Here is a 24,589-nt window from a genome sequence, read left to right as displayed (position 1 = left end):
GGAATGGAGGTGTTTTTTAGAAAAATATTTATTTAATGTGAGTACACTGTCGGTCACTGTTCAGATACATCAGAAGAGGTTAGATATCGGATCCCACTACAGATGACTGTGAGCCACTACGAAGTTGTTGAGAATTGAACTCAGGCCCTCTGGAAGAGCAGTCAGCACTCCTAACCACTGAGCTATCTCTCCAGCCCAGGAACTGAGTTTTAGCACATATCCCTTCATGCTTTCTTGTGATAAGACTAAAAAGTGTCCCCGAAACCTGACATACCTTGATGTACACGGTGTGAGAAAGAATGATGAGGTTTGCAAGAATTGGGACTAAGTAAAACACAGAGACTAAATTTAACTCTTTAATTTGATGATTCTCTCTAGCATCCCCACAAAAATGATACACTGGCTTGCATAATCTGTGACCAGTACCTCGCAAGTTCTAAATTCTCTTTGTACAGCTCATTTAGAAGTTCTCGTTTATACAAAGCCATATCCATCGTGGAGCCAGGTGCTCTTAGCTGTGAAGAGCCCTTCCTTGGGTCTTTTTTCCCTAATATGTCCTATGTGACTTCTCACTGGTGATGCTTTTGGTGTGCTTGTTACTCTGATCCTGATCGCTCTGTCAACTAAAGTTAGACAAAGTAACCTTTACTTCTCAATTCAGATAGGAATCCTTTTGCACTCCAAGTTTGGCTTCAGATGCCTTGGAAAGATTCATGCTGCCACCTGCTGGTTTATTCAGTCTGTGTGCATCATTTATTTACTTGTTAATTTGTTTTTCTTTTGTTGAAACAGTTTATTTTGTAGCAGATATTTTTCCATCCCTACCTGAACCACCTCAATAGTAAGATTAGTGAATTGCTGGCACTTTGATCGTCCATAAGCAAACCAATTTTGTGTCCTTTATTATTCATGGGACGCCTAAAGGGAACTTAGAACAGACTGTGAATTATTTGTCAGCGTGAATCAACGAGACAACAATATCCTTTGATTTTCTAATACCCAGGGTGTCTGATCTCTTTCATGTGGATATTCATAGTTTGACAGTTAACAAAATTTGACAGTTCTTTTAAGTTAGCAGTGTCTCTGGGGCGAGTAAGATACCAATGAGCTATTATTCCCTCAGGCTTTGCTTTGGCATTTAGGAATTATTTTTCATTACTGCTAGCGAGTAACGTACTTCAGTGCGTTTTTGTCCCAAGGTATGGAGTCACCAGGTTCCCAGAGAAAGACTAAGATGCCAATGACCCAAAACTATGAGCGTAAGCCCACCAAATCGGTCACAACTAATACTCTGATAATTTAGGAACCAAGGAGCCATTTTGTGAGGCATTTCTACCCTTTCCTCTCCTCATCTGAGGTCGCCAACTAATGCAGAAGAACTTCTAGTGTCCAAGACGCGGAGCGATACATGGTTTGTCCAAGTAGAAGATATATTGAAATTTTGCATAGACAGGTGTGTGACCTAATGTACATTATTTAATGTTTATGTGGAAGTTCTACATAAACGTTTTTAGCTGTAAAATAGGATAATCCTTCATTATCGCGCAAAATAATGAAATTCACGCGTCATGTCACTGAGCTTACGTACCTCCATCTTTATTCATTTTAATTTTTTTATAATATAGTTAGACCTAAAGGTCCAATAAGATGTCAGAATTGCAATCTTTGTGGCCACTCCTCTTCTGGTCTCTCCGCCTTCAGCGCCGCGGATCAGTTAAAGGCGTGCAACGGCTTGCTCCAGCCATGTTTGCTCGTTTCCCGTGGATGTGCGGTTCTTCCGTGGTTTCTCTCCATCTAAGGAGCTTTGGGGGAACATTTTTAGTTCCCCTACCACCAAGCCTTATGGCTTATTTAAGAAAACATATCAAAATTCCACGAGATTTTTGACGTTTTGATATGTTCTGGTAAGATTTTTTTTTTGACATGTCCTCCATACTTTTTGATATTTGTAATATTTTCAGTCAATTTTTCATTTTTAAGGAATATTTCTTTGTTGTGCCTTTTGGTTGATACTTGTGTGTGTATGGTGGACTTACCTTTCTTTCATTGTTTATATATTCTTGCCCATCGGGGCCACGGATACCTGTGTGTCCTCCCCGCCATTCCATGCCCAACGGGGTTTTGGATACTTACCTGCCTTTTCATTCTTTTTTTTTCTTATTATTTTTTTTTCTAAACTTGCCCATCTGGGCTGTGGATACCTGCTTTTATTCTTTTTTTCTTCTCCTTAGCCCATCGGGGCCATGGATACCTGCTTTTTGTAAAAAAAAAAAAAAAAACAAAAAAACCTTTCTCGGTCCATCGGGACCTCGGATACCTGCGTTTAGTCTTTTTTTCCCATGCCCAACGGGGCCTCGGATACCTGCTGTTATTATTTTTTTTTCTTTTTCTTTTGCCCATCGGGGCTGTGGATACCTGCTTTAAATTTTTTTTTTCACGGCCCAACGGGGCGCTTGGTGGATGGAAATATGGTTTTGTGAGTTATTGCACTACCTGGAATATCTATGCCTCTTATTTGCGTGTACTGTTGCTGCTGATCGTTTGGTGCTGTGTGAGTGAACCTATGGCTTAGAAAAACGACTTTGCTCTTAAACTGAGTGGGTGTTCAGGGCGTGGAGAGCCCGCGTCCGCCATTATGGCTTCTGCGTGATACGGCTATTCTCGAGCCAGTTACGCCAAGAATTAGGACACCGAGGAGCACAGCGGACTGGATAAAAGCAACCAATTGCGCTGCGCTAGCTAAAGGCTTTCTTTATATGTGCGGGGTTGCGGGATTCGCCTTGATTTGTGGTAGCATTTGCGGGGTTGTGCTAGCCGGAAGTAGAAAGCCAAGGAGTGCTCGTATTAGTGTGCGGTGTTGCGCGGAAGCCGCAGAGGACTAGGGGATAGGGCTCAGCGTGGGTGTGGGGATTGGGCAGGGTGTGTGTGCATATGGACCCCTGGCGCGGTCCCCCGTGGCTTTAAGGGCTGCTCAGAAGTCTATAAAATGGCGGCTCGGGGGCTCCACCCGAGGCTCGACAGCCCAATCTTTGTTCTGGTGTGTAGCAATGGATTATAGGACATTTAGGTCGTACAGGAAAAGATGGCGGCTCAAGTTCTTGGTGCGGTATAACGCAAAGGGCTTTGTGTGTCACATGTCAGCTTCATGTCTGAGTTAGCCTGGAGAGGTGGCACATGCTCTTGAATGTGTCTAAGATGGCGGAAGTCATGTGACCTGCCCTCTAGTGGTTTCTTTCAGTGATTTTTTTTTTGGCGGGCTTTAGCTACTTGGCGGGCTTTGCCCGAGGGTACACTTGGTGCATTATGGTAGGGTGTGGTTGGTCCTACCTTGTGCCACTCGAAGCTGAGGCAAGGCTAAGTGGAAGTGTTGGTTGCCACTTGACGTAACTCGTCAGAAATGGGCACAAGTGTGAAAGTGTTGGTGTTTGCTTGACTTCCAGTTAGAAATGTGCATTATTGCTTGGTGGCCAGGATGGAATTAGACTGTGATGAGTCACTGTCCCATAAGGACGTGAGTTTCGCTTGGTACTTCACGTGTGTCTTTAGTCATCATTTTTTCGAAGTGCCTGCCCAGGTCGGGAGAGCGCATGCTTGCAATTCTAACACTGAAGTGTTGGATGATGTCGGATCCGATTCGAGAGACCGAGGCTGCGGGTTCTTGGTCGATGTAAATCATTGAAACCTCACCTATTAAAAGAAAGAAAAGTATCTAAGGCCATTTCAAGGACATTTGACTCATCCGCTTGCGTTCATAGTCTCTTACAGTGCTCTATACGTGGCGGTGCAAACTAAAACTCAGCCCGTTCCATTCCTTTGTATTGTTCAGTGGCTAGTCTACTTACACCTTGGCCTCTGATTTAGCCAGCACTGATCTCAAGCGGTTCTCTAAGCCTACTGGGTATAAGTGGTGACTTTGGCCAGAGTCATAGTGGATCACAAATCACTGGTGAAGAGGTAGAATCCTACCTTCTTCCAAAATCTACCCCATGACTATTGCTGGGGTTGCATTTTGATTTCAATGAATATTTTGGATGCCAACGACACGTCTGATAGTGTGCTTTGCTAGTGTTTGAATTTAAAACCGAAGTGATTGTTTTCAAAATGTATTTACGATTTGCTTACTTGTTGAATTCATTTTAATTACCTTTAGTGAATTGTTACTTTGGAGTCCTTAAAGTTTTCAATAATTTTTTTGGCAGATGATACTCAAATTACTTGGCACTTAAATGTACTTTCTTTCAAACTCATCCACCGAGCTACTCTTCAAATTTTTAAGTCTTATAACACAGATACTGTTAATGTAAAGTGAACATTATGACTGGATGTCAGGAGTATTTGAGGTTCTATACCAGTTCAGGCTTTGCTTTTGTTGCTATTGTTGATGCTATATTGACTAATGGTTTTACTTGTCAGCAAGAGCCTTGAATTGTAATGCTCTGTGTCCTCTATCAGACTTACTGTTATAATAGTAATATTAAGGCCTACATTTCAACTTTCTGTGTGTTCTTGCCTTTATGGCATCTAGATTCTCCTCAAGACTCAGCAAATAGTGCTGCTGCTATTGCTGCCCCAGCCCCAGGCCCAGCCCCAGCCCCTGCCCCAGCCCCAGCCCCAGCCCCTGCCCCAGCCCCAGCCCCTGCCCCTGCCCCAGCCCCTGCCCCAGCCCCAGCCCCAGCCCCTACCCCTGCCCCTGCCCCTGCCCCACCCAACCAACCCAATCCAGTCCAGCCCTGCCCCAGCCCAGTCCTAGCCCCAGGCCCAGATACTTTCAGACCTATCCCAAGCCCACTTCTACTTAGAGAAATTCGAATCTTCATTGATTCAGTGCTAAAATGCAGTGTCCATCACTCAGCCTATAAGACTGAGACAGCCCATCTATACCCCCTCCATACTGACTTCTAGAGTCATGGAATTTCACTTAATGCATAGAATCGTATTGCTAAAATGCAGTGCCCATCACTCAGCCTATAAGACTGAGATAGCCCATCTATACCCCCTCCATACTGACTTACAGAGTCATGGAGTTTCACTTAATGCATGCAGTCCTATTGCTAAAATGCAGTGCCCATAACTCAGCCTATAAGACTGAGATAGCCCATTTATACCCCATACCCCCTCCATACTGACTTCTAGGGTCATGGAATTTCACTTAATACATAGAATCGTATTGCTAAAATGCAGTGTCCATCACTCAGTCTATAAGACTGAGATATCCCTATGTATACCCCATACTCCCTCCATACTGACTTCCAGAGTCATAGAATTTCACTTTGCATACGGTCCTATTGCTAAAATGCAGTGTCCATCACTCAGTCTATAAGACTGAGATATCCCTATGTATACCCCATACTCCCTCCATACTGACTTCCAGAGTCATAGAATTTCACTTTGCATACGGTCCTATTGCTAAAATGCAGTGCCCATCACTCAGCCTATAAGACTGAGATAGCCCATCTATACCCCCTCCATACTGACTTCCAGAGTCATGGAATTTCACTTAATGCATGCAGTCCTATTGCTAAAATGCAGTGCCCATCACTCAGCCTATAAGACTGAGATAGCCCATCTATACCCCATACCCCCTCCATACTGACTTCCAGAGTCATGGAATTTCACTTAATGCATGCAGTCCTATTGCTAAAATGCAGTGCCCATCACTCAGCCTATAAGACTGAGATAGCCCATCTATACCCACTCCATACTGACTTCCAGAGTCATGGAATTTCACTTAATGCATGCAGTCCTATTGCTAAAATGCAGTGCCCATCACTCAGCCTATAAGACTGAGATAGCCCATCTATACCCACTCCATACTGACTTCCAGAGTCATGGAGTTTCACTTAATGCATGCAGTCCTATTGCTAAAATGCAGTGCCCATAACTCAGCCTATAAGACTGAGATAGCCCATTTATACCCCATACCCCCTCCATACTGACTTCTAGGGTCATGGAATTTCACTTAATGCATAGAATCGTATTGCTAAAATGCAGTGTCCATTACTCAGCCTATAAGACTGAGATATCCCTATGTATACCCCATACCCCCTCCATACTGACTTCCAGAGACATAGAATTTCACTTTGCATACGGTCCTATTGCTAAAATGCAGTGCCCATCACTCAGCCTATAAGACTGAGATATCCCTATCTATACCCTCTACCCCCTCCATACTGACTTCCAGAGTCATGGAATTTCACATAATGTATAGATTTCTATTGCTAAAATGCAGTGCCCATAACTCAGCCTATAAGACTGAGATAGCCCATCTATACCCCCTCCATACTGAGTTCCAGAGTCATGGAATTTCACTTAATGCATAGAATCGTATTGCTAAAATGCAGTGCCCATCACTCAGCCTATAAGACTGAGCCCATCTATACCCCATACCCCCTCCATACTGACTTCCAGAGTCATGGAATTTCACTTTGCATACAGTCCTACTTTACTTGTCCATGGACAAGTAAACAAAGAACTCTTGTCCTTCATGTTAATCAAGATACACCAATCAAACAAGAGTTTTATATCAGAGACTTGCCATGGAGGTATCATCTCTCAAGTCTCCTTTCCTTTAAGGAAAGAAAACCATTCTGTCATTGCTGTAGTAGTCACAGTCCCAAGTTTCTAAGCAGTGTTCAGTCGTCTTTTCTCATGTATTACCTTGAGTACTGAATAATTCTGTCAGAAATATTTTGTCCATTGGATTAGACTTTAGCTAGTCCAGCCCTGTGTGCATTTAGCAAAGGGGCAAACACAGGTCTGTTATCAGACAGTTAAAGTGCTCAGTCCCAATTTTCAAGGCATTGGCCATTAAAGGGGGTAGAATACTATATACTGTTGGCATGCTGTCATGGGTGCTATCGCCCCAGGTCACATCTTTCTAACTGATGGAGATACATTTATTTGCTCATGATATTGTATACTAGTCTCACATGCTTTCTTATTTCAGCCAAAAACCTCTGCACTGGAACATTTTATGTGGATAATCCTGACTAGGAATTGAGTCTTTTCTCAAGGTCCTAATACTACCCTTGCTTTATGTAAAGAGGGTGCTGATTACTTAATGCCTCTTACACAATTGTGCAAAATTGCAGTTGTTCAAGTCCCCTTCTGTTAGTAACCAAGATCCCATACCCTCATACCCTAATGGGTGACAATCAAGGGTGCCAACCAATGAGACCACTTCTCTGTTCTGGTCTTTCTGCTGTGCTGGGGAATCAAACCTTGAGTCTTGTGTACGCTAGTAAAGCACTGTCATAGAGCTACAGCCCCACCGTGTGGTGGTTTGAGAGAACAGCCTCTTATGTAGCCTGGGCTGGGCGGGACTTACAGGCATTGCCACCTGTAATGTAAACATATTTGTGCCTGTTGTGTGCACAGCTGCATTTGTCCCTCTTCCTAAGCATTGGATAAAGAAACCAAACTAAGTCAAGTCATTTTGTTGGTAATCAAGAAGACCTTTGATCTGTCCTGTTTTTAACTTCCAGGCTGGCCTGGAACTTAGCATATAACCCAGGCTAGCCTTGAGCTCAGGATCTAGCCTGCGTTTAACAAGTGTTGGCATATCTGGTTCCTACCACTATGCCCTGCATGCAGTCTTTCATATTGTGAATGTGCATATGTCATTTCACTGTAGTAATCTGCATCTGGTGAAGACTTATTTGTATTGCAGCAGTATTTAAGATCCTTAACATAGTAAATGTGCACAGTGTTAACTCTATTGTACATATTCTCATGTCCACAGTTGTGCCTTTTAGATCAGGACTCCTGTACTTAGCAAAGCAAAGAGGCTCACTAATATAAAGCTTCTTTCATGAGACTATAGATTGAAACGATTCCAATACGGTCAATGGTCCTTCAAGGTAAGACTTCTGTCTCTGATCATTCATATCCTCTTTGCTTTATGGAATTATGTATGTGCTGTGCACTTGAAACCCCTTCCTCAAACTATTTATGTACATACTGGCAATTTTAGTAGGATCAATTTTACTCTTAACTTTGAAGTACAGAAGTGGTGTTGACCTATAAGGTCCCATTTTGTGGCTTGCTAATAATAATGACTGATTGTAGTAGGCCTTTTCTGTTCACTACAGAAGGAAACCTGAACAGCGTAAAACTGTAATGGCCATAAACATGTACCTTGCATATTAGTATGCATTTACTGCACACATCTCATTCCATTTGGATACGATCCTACTCTCAAACCCTTTTGCAGTACAGCAAGGGTCACTAATCTTTTGGCTTCTTCATCTTCCTGGACACTGGATAAGGCTGTCCCCTCCTTTCCACTCTTTAATTTCCAGGACTATTACTTTAAAGACTTAATATTTGCATAAAGGATGGGGTTTTTAATTGATAACATGTCCCTTGAACATTAATGTATATAACAGGGACATGATCCATTCATTTTAATAAAAATACTTGGCCAGTTAATGTGTAAAATTACACTTATCCACAACCTTATTACTTTTCGGACCATTGTATCTCTTGCACTCCTGCAAGGGATACCGTTTATCTCCCAAGGTCCCTGCTAGTGGACCATTAATATACAGTGAATCTTCCTTTGTCTTTGCCAGTAAACAAAGGCCATACTCCTTCGCCTTTCATTTGCACTATATCAGGATATGCTGATCAACAAGGCCGCATTCTTTTGGACTGTTATCATATATTAAATGTATGCGTATGCACTGCCACCTGCTCTGTGCACTTGAAAGGATCCCACTCACTTCCTTAGCACCTTCAGCAGGAAGTGATAATAAGCTCAAGACTTTCATTTGGAAAGTTCACATGTCTAAGCACTTCTCTAAGAACTACTGTACCCTCTTCTCCGCTTTAAAGCAGAAAGAGGGTTGTACGAAGTGCTCTTCATTTGGACTTAAGTGCATTAATGCAGTTAGTTGTCCATCATTACCTTTGGAGTTGGATTTTACATCCTTGTACTCTTTTGACACCAGAGGCATATTAATTATTTCTGAGCACTTCTCTTGTCAATATTAATCTGTACCCTTACACATATGACCTGTGCGGCAGCAAAGGTTCTGAAATGCCTACCTTTTGACTGGGGCTGCTGAGTGGTAGTAACTATTAGTAACCTCAGCATTTGGATGATTACTATGCAAAAATGTCAAGGACCTGTGTGCTCTCTTTGCATACCATCAAGGCTACTGAGTCCCAGAATTAATTGCTAAGTTATGCGTATTTATAACTATGAATGTCTGGAATATTTTGTCCCCTTTACATTATTGCAGAGGTTGCTGAGCCCCCGAAACTACCCGGTACTGTCAATGAGCACAGGGGCTCTGACGAATGACCTGCTCTCTTCCTTAAACTGATTTTGGGACTCTTAATAGGCACAATGGCAGTTCTGGATGGTTTATTTTCTACTCCAACTTGAGCAAATCCCCTGCTAGTTTCCCAATGATATAATAAAGTACAGCAGTATGTACACCCAACAATGACCCGGATTTCGACCCTTTTTGCATTGCTTTAATATATACAATCCTAAATAGTCACAATCTCACACTTTATAGTGTTCCTTTTGCCCGGCCTCTAGTTTGTCCATTGACCACTTTTCTGAATCACTAATTCTCACAAACCCATCATTAAGGAAGAGTTTGTGCCCTTTCTCAATTCCATCATGCCATCCCTTTTGCCTCTTTGTTTGAACAGTATTGACTGGGCAAAGCCCTTCTCTTGACTTAAAGTCAACAACACCAGTTTACTCACTTCATATGGCTACAGTGTCTCAGTTGCCTTCTCCTTGCTCCCACTGAACAGAGACACCTCGAATTCTTACATTATTCTGGGTAATGTTAATTACCCCAAACACCCTATGTGTCATTAATAAATTTTGGTGTATTTATACACTGAATAGCAAAAGCAGGCCAAAACTAGGTGGATGAGCCTTCAATCTTTAACTTGCACTTCTAAATTATTCCAATTCCAACTGCTGGCACATTCTAGGGCCAGGAACCATTCTTGCCTACCTTTATTAATGCTTTATTGTGCAAAATATTGCAGGCAAGTAGCTCAGGGAGTTGGATTGCCACCTTTTACTTGGGGCTTTCCTTTACAGTATGAACTGAAAATTGTCTTCCTGAGAAGGAAGCTTAGCACTTTTCTTTCCGTTCTTCCTCCAGGAAGGAGCCAACTGTCTGCTTAAGAAACTTTAAGCCCGATTTTGTATATTGCTACTGTACAGGACCAACTGCCAGAAAAGTTATTGATAATTTTATTCCTTAAGAAAGGCATTTGGATTGCAAGGTGGATTGACTGTGAGATCATTAGCTTTTGTGAAGTAAAAATAGCCATTTGTGTCATGTTTCTGAAGACTAAGCAGTGTCTCAGTGTACTGAGGGTGATGAGTCTGTGGAAAGATCAGTGCAACTATTGCAGAATGTTTAAGACAAGTATCTTTGCTTGGTCTTTACTACAAGTTTAACAAAACGAAAAAGTCAATCTTTGTGTGGCCTTTAGTATGATTAACTTTTTGGAAGATGACCTAAGCCTTCTAATCATTATATTTTGTCTGACATTGGTCACCAGTCCTTGCTTATTTTTAAAAGGTGACTGGATGGATTAAATTTGAGAACATGTCAAGTCGCCTTTGAAAATTATATAGGCCATCACATTTAATTAATTCATTCTATCCACCATTAAACTCTGGCAATAATTTGAAGTAGCTTGAAAATTCCTAAAGTGGGAATTTATTTTAGAGATGATAGAACCTGTTTCCCCACTTTACATTTTAAAATATGTCTGCCAGGATCTAATCATTCCTTTAAACGTACACTTCAAAGAGAGATTTTCCTAGTAAGAAAAGAGCTTTCTCTAGTGTGAAGGGTGCTTTGTAGCCGCCGAGTACTTAGGTCTTTTTTGGGAGCTATTGTGTATGAGTGTATGTATGTGTGTGTGTACATGCATGTTGCTGCGCGCAGTCATTCATTCACATGGTGCTCAGACAACAATGGGAGCTGGTTCGTCTATCTTGTGGGTCCTGGAGATCAAAGTGAGATCATCAGGCTTGGCAGCAAGTGCCTTTACCCTCCGCGTGCCATCTTGCCATCCCGCTGCTGAGTGTTTGATATGACATTGCTGATGAAAATAATCATCACAACAGCAGTTCTCCCAGCATTACTGAGAAATGATACTATTTTTCTGAGGAGGATGTTCAAGTAACTCATCCAGTGCAGGATCCTGCTTGAACTACTGCTCCTCCGTTACATCAGACTCTGGCTGTTTAGACTACAGTAAGTACTACCTTGTTAGCTACTAAGCTATCTTTTTCTCATTCGAGTTTCTTTCTGTGCCACCCACTGAAAAGTCAAAGTGACTAATAAGTCACTAGCTCTTCTCAGCTTATCCATACACAACACATAGTATGCCAACGAAATTGTAGAATTAACACATTGTGTACCCAATCGCCATTATGCTGGGGTACACTAAAATGAGAAGCGATGATATTTTACAAAATTTCTTCCGTGAGATGATTATGTTATTTAAGACTTAATGTAATATAAGCACACTTGAGATCATTTTAGGAAATGTACTGCCTGTGTGAATTGTTTAAGTATTTTAGGAAGTCTACTGGGGTTGAAATTTGACTTCTTAAAGAGGGAAGTGTGCTTACTTTGCCTTGTTGGTCCAGACGACTATTAGTACCATCTGGTTGGTTTATCTGAATGCCATCTGTTTCTATCTACCTCTTGGAAGCATGGAAAGAATATTAAGAGTGAAAGACTCCATGCATTATGCTTAGCTGTACGCCAAGGGTAGCAAGAGATGAGCTTGTGTAGGAATTGGGAATATAAATTTGATAATTTGGTTCTTTCAACCATTTTTACTGCATTTCTGCCCAGAACAGACCACTGGACGGCACTAACAGCTTAGACAGAGAACTTCATAGCTTACAATCTTTTTTTTTTTTTTTTTTTTTTTTTTTTTTTTTTTTTTTTTTTTTTTTTACAAAAGTGCAAAGAAGGATAAGTTTTATGAACAAATTTTACTATGGACTACTTTATGTACCCTCCTTGCTCATTTTTCTTTTTCATTAATTAATCAATTAATTTTGTTTTGTTCTCTGTTTTGTTTTGTGACAGGGATTCTCTGTGTAGTCTGGCTATCCTGGAACTCAAACTCAAGAGATCCGCCCGCAGAGATCCGCCCGCCTCTGCCTCCAGTTTAGAGTGTTGGGATTAAGGGTGGGTGCCACACTGGACCCCTGCCAGCACTTTTCAACAGATACTTTCAGTTAAAACAACAAATACTTGACTCCTGTGTAGAAAATGGTCTAGCTGAAAAAACATCCTTGTCCATAACACTTAACATTTTTTTGCATTTGCCTTTTGTACGTGCAAATGACCCTCTAGTACTTTAACCCTTTTAAGTCCACTGTAAATTCCTTCGCAGCAGGTTTCCCCCAACTCCAAAGGCTTAGCATTGTCTGGCTCTCTAGGTGATAATACATCTAGAACTATTGAGTCTTTTAGGAAACTAGGACCATTGTTGTACAAGTAACTGCTTCAAAAGGAAACATTTGCAAGGAAAAAAAGCTTTTTGAGATGCTAAAGAATGTGTTTGGTGCACTAAGACAGTTAGCTAAAGCTTCGGTCTCACCTTAGCACCATTGGCTACCCACCCCAGTACATGCAAAGTGACCCCCCCCCCCAGGCTTGCCTAGGCACCTAGAGCTTTCAGCCTGCCTCCTATGGACCTAAATAGAGATTAGGACTCAGACTCCAGTTAGTGGCCTGGAGGAAGCTGGTACTGCTGCTATTCACAGTAAACCCACTATCACTGACAGTTCCCTATTGAAATGATCAAGTTGTGTGAGCAGGCAGATCATTAATCAGGGCCAATTCTGTCATGGCAACCTAGTCCTACATGACCTCCACGGCACTGTAAAATACACACTTATTTGTAGTAGGACATCTGGAACATGAGCTTGTCTGTGATTGAAATGTCCATTAGGAGGTGCCATCACACAAAACCATCTGGAGGCCATCTTTGGTCCCCATAATTGATGGAATACAAAGAGTTCCCCAAATTAGTGTCCTGACCCAGCCCTCACTGTCAGTAATCATGTAATGGAAAGCCACCAACTCGCCATCACCATCTTCAGGCTGCCTGAACTGTATACATTAAGAATGAGCTTTCAGCCGGGCAGTGGTAGCTCGAGCCTTTAATCCCAGCACTTGGGAGGCAGAGGCAGGCGGATCTCTGAGTTCGAGGCCAGCCTGGTCTACAGAGTGAGTTCCAGGACAGCCAGGGCTACACAGAGAAACCCTGTCTTGAAAAAAAAAGAAGAATGAGCTTTCTTCCAAGCTGTCCAATGGCTTGACCCAGACTTAGGAGTTTGTAAACAAAGAACCCTGTAGAACAAGTGAATTTGAGAATGTACACCTTCATTAAGTGGTGGGAAGTGGAAGTAGTGGATTTTGCCAGCTGATTTTACAAAGCCCTGTGGCAGAACCAGACCAGGTCTTTGTATGCATACTGCCATATAACCTAGCCACTGTCCAACCTGTGCCCTCTCTCCCAGTCCAGTGAACCTCTTCTGCCTGCCCCTTACTTAGTCCTCTGGCTCATCCCAGGGGAAGATGGCTCTATTTGTGTAGTCATAAGAAAGTTTTGTTAATTTTAAATAAAACAGGAAAAGAGAAAGCTCACTTAAGACGAGAGCTGGAGAGATGGTTCTGTTAGTCTTCCAGAGGTCCTGAGTACAATTCCCAGCAACCACATGGTGGCTCACAACCATCTGTAATGACGTCTGACTCCCTCTTCTGGCACACAGGCATACATGCAGATAGAGTACTCAAATATACAAAAAGGGAAAAGAAATGAAAGGCCTTTGAAATGTAGACATGCTTTCAATTTTAAAGGCTGTTTTCACATCTCTTAAGAACTAGGGGTTCCATGAGAACATATCCTCACCCTGAGTTCTTACCACCAATTGAAAACGCTGACATGTGCATATGAAGATTGTATTGCTAGTAATCAAATTATCATTTGTAGAGTTTAGTATAATTATCATTTGTTTTCCAGGGATGAATTTGGAGTCTGTTTTGTGCTCCTGCCTCAAGAAGAAGGATTGCCTGGATTTAGAGGAGTGAAGAGTGCTGGAGAGAGCCCAAAGGTATTTCCGTTACTTGGTTGACTGAGATAGTATCTTCCCTTAAAGGTCTAATGTGTCAAGTTATACCTCCTAAGTAAATACCTCATTATTTTCATGTGGAATTTTCAACAATTTTTGTAGTCTAATGATAGCCTTGTATTTCTTCACAGGGACAAACAATCCCTATGTGAGACTCAAGGACTGCCAGCAGCCTATACAGCTACATTACATCTCAGCAGAACTTCTCTTCAAGTCCTCGCTACTCTGAACAAAAAGCTTACAGGCCACATGGAGAAAAAAAGGTACTTTGGAGAATTTGCTATTTGGGGGTTTCTATCTGATCTCCAGTTCATCAGAGAATGAGGGGGCAAGTCAATAAAGCACTCCCCATCTCCTGGTCCCCTGGCATAGTCAGTTAGCCAATGAGATCCTTGCCTTATGATGAGGCCTTGAAATCATCCCCACCATGTTATGACCAATCTGTAACATTTCTGCTCTGAAATGCCTAAAAGGTAGGTTATCAGAGGAATGAAGGCCAGTTTCTGACACCCTAGTCTTTTGTACTTGATAGAGTAAGTAGATATGGCTGTTGTCACATTCTGTAGGCCTGTCATAATTCTGGTCTCTGAATATCCTCAAACTCAGAGGTCCAATGCTACACCAGTTTCTAGGGACATATGCACCATAAGCACTGAGCCAAACAATGCTATTCACCTTGCCAGTGTTCTGGCATGGTATTGTTTAAAGCACAAATTAAAAGAAGAAAATAATTTAACCCCTTTATTCCCAGAGTATTTGAAGTACAAGGACTTTAACACAACCTATAATCTAAAGGATCTCTCATTGGTAGGTGACAGAATAAAAGCCAGAAAGAACTTGGATGGAGCAATTCTCATGTCTCTAAGTTAACACTAAGATCTACAAATGTGAAGGGTTCACTCTCCAAGCCCCTCCCCATGATTTAACACAACTGCTGGTTACTACATAATGAGACAACTTTCCCAGTATTCTTGATTTCAAGAATTGGCTTTTCTTTCACCTCTTTTCCAGATCTCCCCCCAGAATTGTGGGCTTGCTGCTTTGCAGTGCTGGCGACCTATTCCCTTTGACGATCCCTAGGTGGAGATGGGGCATGAGGATCCTCCAGGGGAATAGCTCACCACCACTGGGCAACAGGCCTAGCCCAGATTTCAGTGAGACGCTTTCCTGAACCCAGCAAGGAAGACAAAGGCTCAAAGAATGCCACCCTACATCAAAGTAGGTAAGTTTTCTGCAACAGTGTAATAATTTTAACTTTGATCTTGTTTTCCATTAAAGTCAGCCTTTTACTTGAGATATATACATAAATTTTATCTTTTTCCCACATCTGGGAAATGTAACTAAACAGTGCAAATGTTTCTTCTAGGAGAAAAGCTGCTGCAATAGTGGCACTGACCTTCGAGGAAGCCATTCTGCTCTATTTGGTTCTCTCTCCAGAAGCTAGGAAAGCTTTGCCAGCTGTTTACATACTTCAAGATGCACTGCTACCCTACTCATGCCATATAATACACAAGTGAGTAGCTTATTTACCTACCTAGCTATTTACGAGTACACTGTTGCTGTCCTCAGACACACCAGAAGAGAGCACCAGATCTCATTACAGATGGTTGTGCGCCACCATGTGGTTGCTGGGGATTGAACTCAGGACCTCTGGAAGAGCAATAGGTGCTCTTAACCACTGAGCCATCACTAACATTACTGATGATGAATGCCTCTAACTACAAATGGAAACCTGGCTGGAATTGATACAGAAGTATCTATCATTAGGCAGAATTTAAAGAGCCAGGATGTTCTAGTACTTCTTTCCTGGCATTCATACAGCTTCTTTTGTTCTTTGTAGTGCCATCTACCAAATATTACCCTTCCCCAAAGCAGCACAGAAAACTGGGTCTTCAGCGTGATCAAGCAATGTGAACACACAAAAGGAAGGCAGCTTTATAAATGACCCGAGGATCAACATGCCTGACTGCAGCATCTTAAAAGCAATAGAATGAGGTAAGTCACTAGCATTGCAGTCTTCTGAGGATTTGCATTTGCTGGAAGATGGTGCTGGGTGGAGAGCATCTAATGTGATAATGTGAGGCAGGGCCATGTACACGATGGAAGATGAACAGGCTTTCACGTTATCAAATGGCCTCACAGCAGCAACTCAAACTATTATCTGCTTACCAGTTATATCACAAGAGGAATTTAGCTTCTAGGTTTTGTTGTTGTTGTTGTTTGTTTTGGCTTGGTGCCCTACCATTCTTACAGACTTAAACATTGAAAAGCTTTAAATAGTTTATTTCTTATCTCCATCTGTGAAGCAGCCATTAGACTTGTGAAGGATGTAAAAACCAAGCCCCCCCTTTTTTTTAATAGAAGAGGAGAGTGAAGCTGACAATTAAATATGCAGTCGCTTATAGTGTTTGCTGCTTACAGAAGCTTTTAATCCATGTAACAGAATGTTGAGATGTTCATTCTGTGTTTAAATGTAATATCCCCTAGATGTATGCCCTTTGGCAATTTAGTTCTGCTAAGACCTGTCTGTTTGTGAAGGTCAAATGAAATCATGAATGGAAAGTGTTGAGTACAGAGCCTGGCAAATATGCCCTGGAGTTGCATGACTAGGCCATTTGGAAGAGTTGACGGGTGTGTCCTATGGTCCTATGTTAAGGAAACCTTAAGTTTAACGTTGATAGCCTGGTACAGTGTACTAATGGCAATTTTTTTCTTTGCCCTTCCCTGTTTCTTGTTACCCTCTTTCTGGTGGTCTTTGCTTACTATCAATCATTAGTGTGTATTGTGGGTGTGTCTATTTCTTGTTTTATGTATCTATTTTTTCCTTGGTCTGTGTGTCTAATTCTTTGTTACATCTATTTCTTCCTTGCTTTGTGTGTCTATTTCTTCCTTGCTTTGTGTGTCTATTTCTTCCTTGCATTATGTCTAATTCTTTGTTATATCTATTTCTTCCTTGCTTTGTGTCTATTTCTTCCTTGCAGTTGTGTCTAATTCTTTGTTACATCTATTTCTTCCTTGCTTTGTGTGTCTATTTCTTCCTTGCATTGTGTCTAATTCTTTGTTATATCTATTTCTTCCTTGCTTTGTGTGTCTGTCTTCCTTGCTTTGTGTCTATTTCTTCCTTGCAGTTGTGTCTAATTCTTTGTTACATCTATTTCTTCCTTGCTTTTGTGTGTCTTTCTTTCTTGCTTTTGTGTGTCTATTTCTTCCTTGCAGTTGTGTCTAATTCTTTGTTACATCTATTTCTTCCTTGCTTTTGTGTGTCTATTTCTTCCTTGCATTGTGTCTAATTCTTTGGTATATATATTTCTTCATTGCTTTGTGTGTCTATGTCTCCTTGTGTTGTCTAATTCGTTGTTGCATCTATTTCTTCCTTGCTTTGTGTGTCTATTTCTTCCTTGCTTTGTGTGTCTATGTCTTCCTTGCTTTGTGTGTCTATGTCTTCCTTGTTTTGTGTATCTACTTCTTCCTTGTGTGTCTAATTCTTTGTTACATCTATTTCTTCCTTCCTTTGCATGTCTCCTTCTTTCCTTTGTGTGTCTTTTCTGTCTGCAGTGTGTCTTACCTATTCCCATGTTTCTCCTGCATGTTCTTTCTTGCAGAGCTTTGAGCTTTGTTTCACTTTCTCTGGTGCCTGTGTGGTCTGCTTTGTCTTCACTAGCTATGGCTCTCTGTTTTATCTATCTGGTTGCTATTTCTCTTAGCTTTTCTTTCACTCCTGCCTTTCGTGACTCCCCTTTGGGTCACATGTTGCATGCATCCCTCTCTTTTTCTTGTGCTCACCCCACTTGTTCTTTGTTCAAGTTCTCTTTGTCAGTCCATTTCAGTTTTCTTTCTGCTGCTTCTATCCTTAGTGAATTCTTGTTTACATTTCTTCCCTGCCTTTCTTGGGCCACTTTCTCTGTTTTCTTTTGTATTTGTGTCTCTTTGCTATTGGTGGATTTCTTATCTCAGCATCATTCTGTTGCTTTGTGTTTGCTTGTGTTTCTATCTTCTACTTTCCTCCTTTCTGTTCACTTTGAGCATTTCATCTCTTTACAAGTCTGTGTCTCTCTTGTATTCTAAAGTAATCCTTTCTTGGATGTTTCTTTGTATGTACATGTGCGTGTGTGCATGTGTGTTATGTGTGTCATGTGTGAGAGGAGCTTCATAGCCCCTTCCCAATAGGTCCAGAATGTCACCCGTGGAGCCGTTCCTCACACCAGACTGCCCTGAGAAATAATCTAAGACAAAATACATCATTCCGTCCGGTCAGGATTCAAGTGGCTCTGAAGTGAACGCCCAAGTAGAAGACAGAAGTTTTGCGACTTGAGATTTAAAAGGACCAAAATACACAGATGGCCCGTCTTGAGCTGGCTGGACAGAATGCTGACAACCCAAAGAAGAGGAACTGTTTCTACAGGACACCTGTGACTTCCAAGAGCGGGGAACTACGTATGTCATAAGACACAAAACCTGAGCTAAGTCCAAGCATAAGACCTAAGGACCCAATCCTATATGGACAGAATATTTAAGAGATAAAGGCCTATGGCCCAGAACTCTGGAAGGATATTTCTATCCTTCTATCCCCAAGACCAAGAAGGGAAATTCGAAGATGAGACCTGCCCCCCAACCCCAGCATCCCTTTCCATTTCTTATATTTCTATTTAAGCTGTCTTCACTTGAGATGTAATTTTTCATTGTTGCCATTGCCCATAAAGGAATACGTTTTTAGCTGGATAGTATTGTGCAAGGGTCTGTTTTAAACTGGGTCTTAGCCATTTGTTAAATTGTTGATGTTTTACAACTTCCATTTCTCTTCACATCTGCTCCACTTGAGACGGAACTAAATCCAGCCAGTGTATATAGCCTGACTATTGAAACTTCCCTAGGAATAAGCATGCATACAGATATGCATACTGCCATCCTCCCTACCTCAGAAGCCCTAGGCTGACAAGAAAAGGAAAGCATCAGGTTGTTAGGGGGAAAACAATGTCAGGCTATCTAGAGAAAATATAAAGAGTTGTTCCAGACCAATGAGAAGAATTAGACAAGCAATATGCAGATGTGCCAACCCTCTGAGAAGCACCAGCCAGTGTCACCTTCTTTCTTTGGGCTTAGGTGAGCAGGGTATGGTTTTCTAATAATGGTTTGGGGACAAAATGAGGTCTGAACTCCCTGCTCATAGTAGTGGCCGAGTAATTTGGTGCATTTCACCAAAGGAACTCCTGGGTCTAATACCTACCTTTAAAATTAATGATGAGAGACTCTAAGGACTACTTAACGGGCTTAATCTTTTTCGTGCCTTCCTCTTCCTCTGTAAGAGGGAAGTTAAATGACACAGGATGAAAAAGTAACATGCTCATAGCACATTGGCAATTATACATGGTTATTATCTGAAAGTGTAGAGCTTTTCCTATAAGGCATCAGACTAAGTACCTGAAGCTTTGTGGGTTCATGGTCTTAGTTGCATATTCCTTAGTTGCAAATCCTTTTCAAAAGGTAAGAAAAAGGCACACTGGTCTATTGCCTGTACTTGATCAAGCCCTGATATGAATGCCAGGGAATGTCTGAGTAACATTAATTTCCTTCCCTGCATATTTTTTGTGCTGAATACTAAGGCTGTGATGCTTCACTGTGGTCACCCCCAGGTAACAAGATATTACCAGGTAACCAGGAAACGTATGAATACGTAAACCATGAAGCCTACTGTAACTTCCAAGTCAGTGCTGAGTATGTATTACATAGTAGCTGAAGTCTACGCCTCTGTGTGCTATAGGCACAAAGATTGCTCTAGGAATAACATGCTTTGTAAAAACAAATATATGAACATAACGGGGCTTGAATGAATAACAGTCCATATACTTAAGGCCAGTGTGTTTCTTCTGCTTTGGTGAGGCTCAGTAAGTTATATTATACCAGGTAGCAGAAGAGAAAACACATGGAAACTGATTTTAAACTACAAACTAGGTCACTAATGCAGGTGATTGATTACCCTATTCTGATCACCTTCTAATTTCTGAATACCCATGTTCAGCACTGGGAATAACAAAGGGGGACATTACCACAGAACTAGAATTTACAAAAGAATGCATTAAATAAAGCATTATACAGCTATCAATTGTTCCATGTGTGCAAATGAATGACTACTAACTACCTCTGATGTATCCGATATTGTTTTGGGTACATGAAATATTCATGAGTAACTGCCATGAAATAAGAATGTTTGCATTCCATACTATTCATAAGGAATGAGCCAATGCTTAATTTAATCAGTCAAAACTTGAGTGATAAGGGCATGTTAATACAAGAACATTTGCCCAGGTCACATTATGGTTGTGGGTACTTTCTTAACTATAAAGCAGTTCAGTAGTATAAGACAAGACAAATTTTCTATAGAAATAAAGCTGCCTATAAAATAGGCATAGTCTCTACAAAATTTTCATTGTACTTTTTAGCCCATAATGGGAAGAGTACAGTTAACAAGCTGGGTGTGGTAGCATGTGCTCTGAGCTGAAGCAACAGGACCACTTGAGCCCAGAAATTGGAGGCTAGCCTGGGAAGACCATAAGGTCAATCTCAAACCTGGAGGCTAAATATTGTCTCCCATGTGTATATTCTCTTTCATGGGTACTGGAGAGATACACAGACGTACATTTCAGTGTGTCCACACTTGAGAATAATATGTACGTTGGCATTTTATGAACTCGGAGGTACCATATAAATGTAACAATTCATTTTCTTACTTGGTATCAATTTCCAGGCTTTTAAAATTCTGCCACATTTATTATACTGTGAAAATAAAGTAAATAAGTAACTGTGAACCACTGAATATATGAAGCATTCAATACTTGATGAGTACATACTGAATGGCAGTCATTTATTACAAAACAGTGCCCTTGCTAGGCACTGGGATGCAAAGAGCATTCTCATTGTCCTGTGTATCTAAAGAAATTATGCATGAGATTAATTTATAATTTGTAAACTGCCATATATATGTGTATATATGCAATATTTGCCTGGTGTGCAATGACTTTGCTTTTATCCCAGGCATGCACAACAGATCTGTGTGGAGCTTTGTGAAGTCTACAGTTCTATAAAGCCGGGACCTAACTGTTGGCTTTATCAGTGAACAGTGATTACTTTCTAAGTTTCATAATGGCTGAAACTTAATCATAATGCTTATCACCTAACACCACCTAATAATAATTTTACCATGCTATGTGTTGAGCGAACACATAGATTGCTTTCTAGCATTATGTAGCACTTATAGGAGTGAAATCTAGACCAAAACTTCAATTCACTTCAATGAGGAAATGAAAACAGAAAAAAAAAATGGATTTGTGCAAGGCAGTGTGCTAAATGTTACACTGAGTGGACTATGCTGTCTAGGATACTTCCCAGCTGGCTTGACTGAGGAGGTGGAAAAGGTTTTATTAATGACAGGAACTTTTTCCATCCAGTTTCTTAAATGTTTGTTGAATGCTGCTGCCAGAGATGAATTACAAACACCTTGCCAGTAAAGGAGTTTTATAGGGCCAGAGTGAGATAATCCCAGAGCATGGGTATCAGGGAACAAAACGGGAAGAGGCCAGAGCATCTGATGGCATGTACTCAGTGTGGCCCAGAACCTCTCGAACTAGATGTACTGGCTGGAGGGACCAAGCATGCAGAACACAACACCTAATGAAACATTGTATATAAAATATGCTAACCTAGGTCCTAAAACTAAAATGTGAGGTGGACCTAGTGTAGATCACTGATCATAGGAGACATGGTCTCATAAAGCCCAGGCTGGTTCTAATTGGTGACTGTCACAGCTTCTCAAGTGCTGAGATTACAGATGTGCTTAACCCATGCCCAGCCTGAAGAATATATCTGATTACTGAGTGAATAATATTTTTAAAGAATTATATATTTTATGTATATGAGTACGCTGTTGCTGTCTTCAGACACACCAGAAGAGGGCACCACATCACATTACAGATGGTTGTGAGCCCCCATGTGGTTGTTGGGATTTGAACTCAGGACCTTCGGAAGAGCAGTCAGACTCTTAACCACTGAGTCATCTCTCCAGCCTTCTGAGTAAATATTTTAACTATAATGGCTGTTTGCGAAACCCAACCAAGGCCAAGATTCCTTCAACATAAACTGGAGACTTCCTAGCTAAGGAAGCTCCAAAAGTCATTTTCTCATTGGCCTAGCTTGAAGCCAGGACAGACTTAAAGTCTGTCCTTTAATTCATTACCCATTTTCCTTTTCTTACTGTTGAAGTGTTTCAAAGGAGAATCAAGATGAATCGATAATTCTAAACGTATTTGTTCATTGCCTGGCTCAGCGTCATGTGAGCAAGAAGAATATACTATCACACTCATACTTTTAACTTAAGTGTGATGAAAGTGCAGTTCTAAGTACTAAAATTTCTAAGTACTGAAAAGAACAAAGACATTTAAAGGATGCAACCCAAAGTGTACTTTACCTCAGTAGTTTCTGAGGGGACTGCAGTCACACCTTGAGACTACAGCTCTCACTTTAGCTGGGAAAAACATCAAGGTGTAGAGGAGGCAAGTTAAATAAAAAGTTGCTCCCCTCCTCATGGGCATGCTTGGTAGAGTGGAAATAATAAAAGAGGTTCTCTATTTCCTCGGTTCCACACATTGCAGAAGATGCTACTGGATGCTAAGTGCAACACATTTGTTCCAAAAGGGCACTCAGTGTGACTTACAGATGCCCCGGAAAGCAGAGGGATGCTCTTTATTAAACAGAAATATTAGCTCAAACGTTTTCTAGACTGAAGAACACTTTCCTCATTTCCCACAGTTTGCCTCAGAGGTTGAATACAGGAAGGTTATTATTCATTCATTTGCTTTATTGGTTCGCCTGTTCTACAAGGATTTGCATGTCTCTTAGGCCTTCACTTGGCTCCTGAGACATGGAAAAAGGAAACATAGACATAGGGAAGTGCTGGATGGGGGGGGGGGGTCTCTTTTCTGGGTAGTGGCACGACTTAGTCCTTAGTCCCCAAGTAATATGCAATGTGAGTCCTCATCCTCATGTCTTCTCCGGCCACTGCAATGAGTGGGAAGCTGGGCTTTGTAGCAAGCCTGACCCTAAAGTTACAGAAGCCCTCCACGCTAAGAAACTCAATTTTCTAGGCCATTTTAGCTATGACTGTGACCACTACTGGTCAGGAGGGATGACAGCCATCTAAGTTCCACAATCTTAGGCTACTTTGCATTATCCTGGGGCAAACAAGCCATTTTTGAGCTGCAGCAGGCTTTGAAATACATTGACCAATTTTGCCTGTGTTCGTTAAACCTTTTACCTTTTTACATGCTAATGCTCACAGTAATTTAGAAATGTTCTCCTTACTATAATATACTCAAGGTGGCTTGCTATGGTAAAATAATGCCAGTGGATGAAAATAACATTAATGTTTAACATTCTTGCATAAAATTTAAGAATAATAAAATTGACAACAATCAGAAAACTGGAGGAACGAAAGACCAAATTGAAAGAACTTGAAAAAGATTAAAAATGCCTGTGCTTTGACCCTTTCCATTTTTCTTTCACTCACAGAGGGTGGGACAGGAGGCCGAGTGAAGGAAAGGGTCCAGCCTGTCTATCTGGAATCTAAGTTGGGACTTTAATGCAGTTCCACAAAATTGGTATTAATTCGCTAAATGTTTCTGAAAATGTATTTTCATCTAAATGGCTATCAGCTAAGCCTTGAGTCAAATGGGAATGAAACAGATTAAGTCAATGTGATCTCTTTATCCAAGTTGCCTTAGAGCTGAAGTCACAATTTGCTGTAAGGAAGCTTATTCATTGTAGCATACGCATACTTTCAAAGTATCTAGACTTTACTTAGTAACCCAATCAGGACATTCAGGCAAAAGAAAAGGAACAGAGAAGATGGAGCCAGGTTGAAGAGGTCTGGGAGTTCAAACAAATTTTTTTCATTTTCATTAAAACTCAATTGGGCATCAAAAGTGTTACTAATATTAGCTTTTAATTAGTGGAAATTGGCTGGATTCAGTAATATCCCTTTGTATGGGTAGGAATGGGCTTACATTTCTGGAATTTGCAAAGGAAAAAATAACTGAAAGCCTTCCTTTCACAGTTACTGCCATCAATATTGCTACCAATTAAGCACATCCTACCATCATCTGCTTTGATCACATAAATGAACTGTGTACCAATCTGTTGTTGAAAGACTGGAGTCATCTTCCCACCAACTGTGAAAAAACACATGGAAAACACCTGGACTTTGTGAACGGATGCGGAATACAGAACTTCTGTTGACTCTTGGGTGTTTTGAAGACTTGAAAAAAAAAACTGTTGCTTACCAACATGTCACAATGAGTCCGTGTGTGGGTGGGTGGATGGGTGGGTGGGTGGGTGGGTGGGTGGTTGAGTGGGTGGGGTAGTTTGCTGTTAAATAAAATGCTTTGTTTTGAA

At 41.1% G+C, this 24,589-nt stretch overlaps 1 long non-coding RNA gene and 1 other non-coding gene across 3 annotated transcripts in view, besides 1 other annotated feature; one reads left to right on the top strand and one right to left on the bottom strand.

Annotated features, from left to right (window-relative positions):
- Positions 1 to 4: 4 nt before the first annotated feature.
- Tsix (X (inactive)-specific transcript, opposite strand) overlaps positions 5 to 24,589 on the bottom strand; it is a 53,441-nt gene continuing 28,856 nt past the window's right edge. The window contains exon 4 of the transcript NR_002844.2: positions 5 to 3,687. This is a non-coding gene — a non-coding RNA (X (inactive)-specific transcript, opposite strand). The remainder of the gene's footprint in view (positions 3,688 to 24,589) is intronic.
- On the top strand, positions 1,729 to 24,589 carry Xist (inactive X specific transcripts). Of its 2 annotated transcripts, NR_001570.2 has the most exons (8): positions 1,729 to 11,246; positions 14,041 to 14,131; positions 14,281 to 14,412; positions 15,161 to 15,371; positions 15,516 to 15,662; positions 15,990 to 16,144; positions 16,926 to 18,583; positions 24,252 to 24,589. It is a non-coding gene; the product is annotated as an inactive X specific transcripts (long non-coding RNA). The 2 variants fall into 2 exon arrangements; NR_001463.3 differs by having other exon boundaries at positions 16,926 to 24,589.
- Positions 6,720 to 10,150: an origin of replication, noted in NCBI's record as "region spanning amplicons 13 through 15; peak of nascent strand synthesis detected by PCR of size-fractionated nascent DNA". NCBI's record gives the evidence for it as "EXISTENCE:fractionation evidence [ECO:0000100][PMID:16648467]".

The sequence above is a fragment of the Mus musculus genome, chromosome X, assembly GCF_000001635.26.
Source record: "Mus musculus strain C57BL/6J chromosome X, GRCm38.p6 C57BL/6J".
Lineage (NCBI taxonomy): Eukaryota > Metazoa > Chordata > Mammalia > Rodentia > Muridae > Mus > Mus musculus.
Note: the sequence above shows the minus strand (reverse complement) of the source record. Positions and strands in the feature narration are given on the sequence as shown.